This window comes from Lonchura striata, chromosome 6, assembly GCF_050655825.1.
Source record: "Lonchura striata isolate lonStrDom1 chromosome 6, ASM5065582v1, whole genome shotgun sequence".
NCBI lineage: Eukaryota > Metazoa > Chordata > Aves > Passeriformes > Estrildidae > Lonchura > Lonchura striata.
In genome coordinates, this window is record NC_140708.1 from 26,308,602 (window position 1) to 26,315,140 (window position 6,539).

General features: G+C 36.2%; 1 long non-coding RNA gene across 2 annotated transcripts; it reads left to right on the forward strand.

Moving 5' to 3' along the window:
* Positions 1-2,893: 2,893 nt before the first annotated feature.
* On the forward strand, positions 2,894-4,560 carry LOC146767059 (uncharacterized). Of its 2 annotated transcripts, XR_014956148.1 has the most exons (5): positions 2,894-2,911; positions 3,110-3,161; positions 3,366-3,571; positions 3,871-3,899; positions 4,115-4,560. It is a non-coding gene; the product is annotated as an uncharacterized LOC146767059 (long non-coding RNA). The 2 variants fall into 2 exon arrangements; XR_014956147.1 differs by lacking the exon at positions 2,894-2,911 and having other exon boundaries at positions 3,040-3,161.
* Positions 4,561-6,539: the final 1,979 nt, after the last annotated feature.

Here is a 6,539-nt window from a genome sequence, read left to right on the forward strand (position 1 = left end):
TTGAAAGCCAGCACTGTAGGCTGGTAGATCCCATTCCAGTTAACAGCTCTCTTCAGTCTGTATTCATAATACACAAATAGTAACTCCATTGCTGATCTTCCTCCTTTTGGTCATTACACAGAGTGTTCAATTATGAATGAGTCTTCCAGTTTTAGTTCAGATGCTGTGGTGAAAGGTCTAACAAACACAATTTCTACATTTAAATTGTGTGAGAAATTCAATAGAAAAGGCCTGACTTTGTCATATCCAAAGTTTTTTGAGAAATACTGTCCTACAAATTTGAGCTTTGTTTGTAAGTAGTATCTTGTATTAGTGACCTCCCAAAATGCTACTACGACTTCCTGAAAACTATGCCTCCAGCCTAATTATACTTTTCCAAGCTGCCACACAGGTCTGAGGAGCTGCATTACAACTTATTCTCTTTCAAAGCTACAATTCAAATATTATAAATCATGCAGTTTATGGAATATAGATCTAGGGCTTTCACTCACATCTCTGTGTTACAGCCCAGATTTATTATCTGGCTGCAACTGCTCTGCAACAATCCTTCATGAAAGGACAGGTTACAAATATTTCAGAGGAGCAGTCTAGAATAGCTTTTAATATTCTAAAGGGGCTGTTCAGAGTGCTCAGAACCTGGCAGCTACATGCAATTAATACTGCCCTTTACTTAGACCACAAGATTTTAAATATCAGTTTAAAAATGCCAAACTCTCTCTCTCTCCCAAGGCAGGAATCAGTAAATTAATAACAAGTGCACTGGGATGGTGAGGCTGGGGGTTGGCCTGAGTTGTTGGTTTTGTTTTTCCTTTTGTTTTATCCTCTCTGGTCATGGTTCAAAATCAGTTCCATGAAGCTTGCATGAGTTTTTAAGAAGTAGTGGTTGTTAAATATTTATGATATCAAATTACACATACAACACATAAAATATTGAAAATATCCATTCTTGAATGCATTAAAACCTCAGGCTATTTATTTTACACTAACTACCAACTTTAAGTGGCTTTCAGAGAAGTGCCTGAATGGAGTAAATTTCAGAAAACATGCCTCAAGGTTAAAAATAATTAGAGAACTACTTTGTATTCAACATCAAAGGCAAAAGATTGACTGGTGTGTTCTTTTAAATTTTTTTTCTAAAATTTCGAAGTTGCCTGCTCTATTTTTATTTTTGAATAGGACACAGTTTAATAAAGGCTTTATTCTGCAATCCAACTCAAAACTAGCTTTAACTGTGTTCTAAATAAAGATTGGTACATTACAGATCAGCTGTAGCAGGTACTTGTCAAATCCACAAATAAATAATAGCAAATGTAAAGCACAAAAATCAAGAGGCTGTTCCTTCACACACAAGTGGACAATCTTATTACTCTCAGTGATGGTCCTTCTCAGAGCCCTCAGACCCCACACCAGATTTCATTATGGTTTTCTGTGGGTAGAGCCCTTAGCCTGAGCTTCACCCACCACTTAATGGCATTAGATGGCTTTCTTAGAACCCAGGACCAGAGCTTAAAGAGCATCTGTATTCCAGCTGCCAATCCAGAAATTTAGTGTCCAACTAAATTTCCAGGAAAACAAGCAAAAACCAAACAACCAACCTTCTCTCAACCTCTCAGAGCACCACACAGCAAAACCAAGCTGACAATTCCCCTAGCACAGCTGTTATGTGAAAAACTGTTGAAATGTGTTCACAAAAGTGTTCACAGCTCAGAACACTTTCTGGTTTTGTGCAATACTATTTTCTCTTTCCAGGTGATTTGGCTGTCTGACTGATGGCAGAAAGCCCAGCAGAATTGAAGCATTGCATGTTAAAAAAATCACAAAAGTACTTGCTTCAGATCACATCTGGGATGGCTTCACAAGCACAGAACCCAGAGAAAAGCTGAAAGAATCAATTGTATCTTTATAAAAATCTAGAGAAACATTCATCCTAAACTGAAAAACAGATTTTTTTTTTTCAATTGAAGGTACTGGGTACAAATAAGAATGCAATGACTGTTTCTTATGACAGAACGGAACAAACTGAACCTGAGATTAGAAAAGGAAAACTAGGAAATTTAAAAAACTTTGAAACCTTCTGACACTGAAAGAACACACAGTGAATTTCAGGAGTGTCCAAACTTATGAATAAACAGCATGTAACAATTAGTATTGTGACTGCTTGTGACACTGCTCTTTGAATTAATTTGAACCTCTTCAAACAATTTTAGCTGATAACTTCAGACTTCTAATATATAAACCAGATTACATGGGAGACGAAACGTAGTTTTATAATGTAATAAATGACCTAAAAGAAAGACGGCAACTTGAAAGCAAATGGTTAAAGAATTTTTTAGCAAATAGGACTAAATATGGTGAAAGATGTTTCCCAGCCTTGGCATCCAGCAGGGAGCCTCACTGGTGCCTGGATAAGCAGAGGAAAGCCTTGTACACAGACCTTGCTGTCTCCCCAGTAAAGTCACATTTGCAACTGAAGGACATTGATAGAGATTCTCAAAATAGTGTGCTGGGGAAAAGGGGGGTGAGTTAGACTGAAAACACAGCACAGGCTTTGAGAACAAAAGGTCCTCTCACAGATTTACACTTTCCAAACACCATTGATGTATGTGAAAGAAAACACAGACGATAAATTCTCGTTCTCAGCGCACGTTTCAAGACATCACTTTAATTATTCCTATCACTTCTGTTGTCTATTGCACTCCCCCAACTTTTGAGCAACGCTTCCCATGTTTTCAGCAGCACTTTTTGTGTACCCAATGTGCAGGTGCAGCAAATACCTTGCCAAGGGGCAAAGCGATTATCACTTAAGAAAACAGTAACACTGTATAGTTCATTCCTCTTCAAGGTCTTGAGCAAAGCATAAATTCACATGAAAACGAAGTCATTGCACTTCAGGCATCAGACAGCGAACCAGGTAAGTCTTACTGCTGTTTGTAGCGCTGATCTTACCATATTTTGCAATTTATAGAATTTTTCTTTCTTTCTCTCCTGCATTTATTCAGTAATTCAATAAGTATTTTCTCGGGTCTTAAATAGAGAAGTATAAAATATTTTACAATAGTGCAATATATTGAAAAGGGGATATTGTTACTAACTCGTAATCAATTTTCAGGTCAAGTCTACAGAGCTGCACTTAATTGTTTCTGAGAACTCTGCACTTCCTGGTATGTATTTCAAAAATATGCACTGACAGATTTTTAACTTACTAAGTACTCTTGAATCCTATGCATTAATGTTGGTTATCTCATATTTCAACCTCTGTTTTAGTCAGCAGTAGTTTTTAACAGCCTTATAGTTCAAAAGAAATGGTACTGTGTAAAGAATAGAAACTATTTTTATTCTCCCTAACATTCACTTTTATATTCCAGGTTTACTTTTGCCGCAAGTGGAGTGAATCATGATCTGGCTCGTTGTTCCTTTTTCCTATGCATATACTTCTTTGAGAATTGCTTCTAAAGAGGTATAGGGCATGGGAAAATGGGGCAACCGAGGTACTCAACCACTCATCTCAGGCAGCATCGTGAAGGCAACGGCAGAAATGTTTTGAGAAAACAGAGGGGCCAAGAAATGAAAGGTAAATTTATGAAACTCCCAGTTAATCCTCAAAACTTGTGTAGAAAGACACTGGCACTATTTACTCTGATCTAACATCTAAATCTTGGTTTCCTCTTAAAATCCAATTTATTACTAGAGTAAAATTTTAAGCATTTCTCTAACTACATTATTTAATATGCCACTTGGTCTAATGTAAAGCACATGCATTGGTAAGAAGTTATCCCTATAGTCCTTATTCCCACAAGTCTCCAATTGAAAATAACAGAAATGCAATCACACAAACTGCCAAAAATGTCACTCTTTGTCCCTGTCTCACAGGTGCCAGGATCGGCGATCACTGAATCCAGGTAATGCTGACTCCCTAAAGCCCAGCTATGCAAATGCTGCCTAAGTGGGTTGTCTGTAATACATCAATTATTCTTAGATTTTATCCTTTAAGATCCTAAGTACCTTTTACATGATGCATGCATGTGTGGAATTGCAAAGTCTTCTCTTGTAAAACTCAGTTAATAGTAAATCAAATTACAAGCATAATATTTTTTTCTCTTTCTTTCACCCACAGGTGTCTCGGAAGTGGAAGTAGAAGCTCTTTGTTCATTTCATTTAGTAGAAAAACAAAATTTCTATGTTTCTGTCCCGTTACTTGCATTTACTCTAAATAGCAATGTGTCACATCAATTCTGGGGGGAAAATACTGCTATCATGAAACAATGTAACTGTACATAATACATGTCAAATAAATATCTAATGTTTCAGTCACAGATCAAAAGTTTGTGTTACACTGCATCACAGTTTCTAACAAGTGCTGTAAAGCTGTGAGCTCAAAAAGAGCAAAACAAGGTGCATTACAAGTTGTTTTACCCAGTGGTTATTGTTATGCTACACTATTCAATATTAAATTAATATTTTAGAATTTACTTTTTATCTATCTCTAATATAATAGTGTCAAAGGACTATTCTATTTGCATATCACTTCTTTCTTACAATAAAAATTAATTTTAAAACATACATCCATGACCATATCTTTATTCACCAGTTTCATATGAAAGTTTGTGGTAAAGAGAGCTTGTAAGGGGTTTTTTGAATATAAAAAAAAATTAAATCTATTTATAGTCATTAAAGTCAAAATGAACCCCCAGAATTCCTGCACAAGAAATTGAAAAATATGTACAAAACAAAGTATAGCTAGAGACAACCCCCCCATATAACTTAGTTTCTCATATTTCACAGAAATTTCATGTTAACATAAAATTTTAAAATAATTGCACCAGAAAATTGTACATTTTACCTTTAATACATCTCTTTTAAAACTTAGCCTATAACAAATCCGAGATTCCTATTAACAGGACTGCAACTGATTCCTTCTTTTATCATGGCACAGAATGCACAGCCTAAATTCAAAGCTAATAGGAATAATAATGTTATCTCAGCCATTACCAAAAATGGGAAATAAACTGCTTGAATTGGCAGTGAATTCTATAAAAATAGCAGGCCAAATATCAACCATAACAGTAGCAGTGAAGCAAGCAGCACGACTGAACTGAACAACACAAAGTGATAAACAAACACCTCTTTTATATGATTTTGGGTTTTTGTATGATTTGGGGTTGGTGAACTTTTTGGAGTTTTTGTAATGCTTGTAAAATAATTTAAGAAGAGCAAATCTAGTTCTCCCTTCTAACACCACTGATCCCACCTTCCATGGCTAAGGTGAAAACTTGGCAGGCCATAACTTAACCTCTAATGGTTCTTAAACTCCAGACATCAGTCTCTGTAAGTGTCCATAAAGTGATGAAACAGCAGAACATACAAACGATAAAACTCTGAACAGGTATTGGCACCAGAGCTACCAAATCTGGAGGAGGGGTGGGACAGCCATGGGACAGAGAAGCACAGATAATTTACAGGGTTTTTTACCTCTACACAGCTCGTGCTTAATCTTTCAAACACAAACCACAACTCTATGCTTAAACAAACACCTTTCTAAACAAGGCTGAAAGGAGAGTAAAAGACGTGCTTAAAGTGTGGGTGGAGAGACCTTCCCCCCGTTTTTCTTTGGCATAGTGCAAGATACACTCTAATTATAAAAAAATAATTATAATGGAGGGAACAATAAACCTAGTACATAAGGATAGGATGATCCCATTCTGTAAGATTTAAATAGAAAGACAAAATTTTAGCTATAAATGTTTTTTCACCTCCTAAAAAGATCACGCTAAGATGAACCTACAGAACCATGTGATGAAAATAACATAACGAGGTATGTGTCATGTTATTGAATAGTAAATACTCAGTGGTGTAAAATGAAGGGCTAGAAAAATGTAAAAAACATTGCAAAACAAAGGAAATCAGTATTACGGGTTGTACTGTTTAGCAAGTGCATCACAGTTTATATCACTGAGTTACACAGGCAGGGAGAGCTTTAATGAAGTTCCTTTGCACAAATATATTCGTGCTGTTCATTCTGTTTGTCACTGTCCATGTAACTGCTGGGAAACAGGAAAAATTGAACACAAGATATCTTTTTTCAGAAATCATGCCCTCGTATTTGGAAACATTGGGCATGCATTACTCATCCTGCAGTTCCCATGACTCCCTATTCCTACTTTTGCTTCACTGTATCTGGGCTTTAAACTAGATCAGAGAACCAACCTATCTTGAGGGAAAAAAAATGAAGTATCGGACAAAAAAATTATTCTTCCCCCCTCACAGTGGAATTATTCCCCTGATCTAATTCCTTTTGTACCTGCACAAACAGGCACAGCTTCATCAGTATAATGAAAGAAATTAAAGCAGAGAAGCAGAAGTTGCTTATGCTGGCAGGACAGTTAGGAACTTCTTTGGAACTGCAATACGAGTAAAAAAATTTTACCCTTCCCCTGTATCCAGTTTTCCTAATACAAAATACCCATGACAGATTTGTTCTCGAGAAAAATCTTCATCTCTGCCTATTTCAAAGACTAACAGACACTTGCAAATTAAATTCA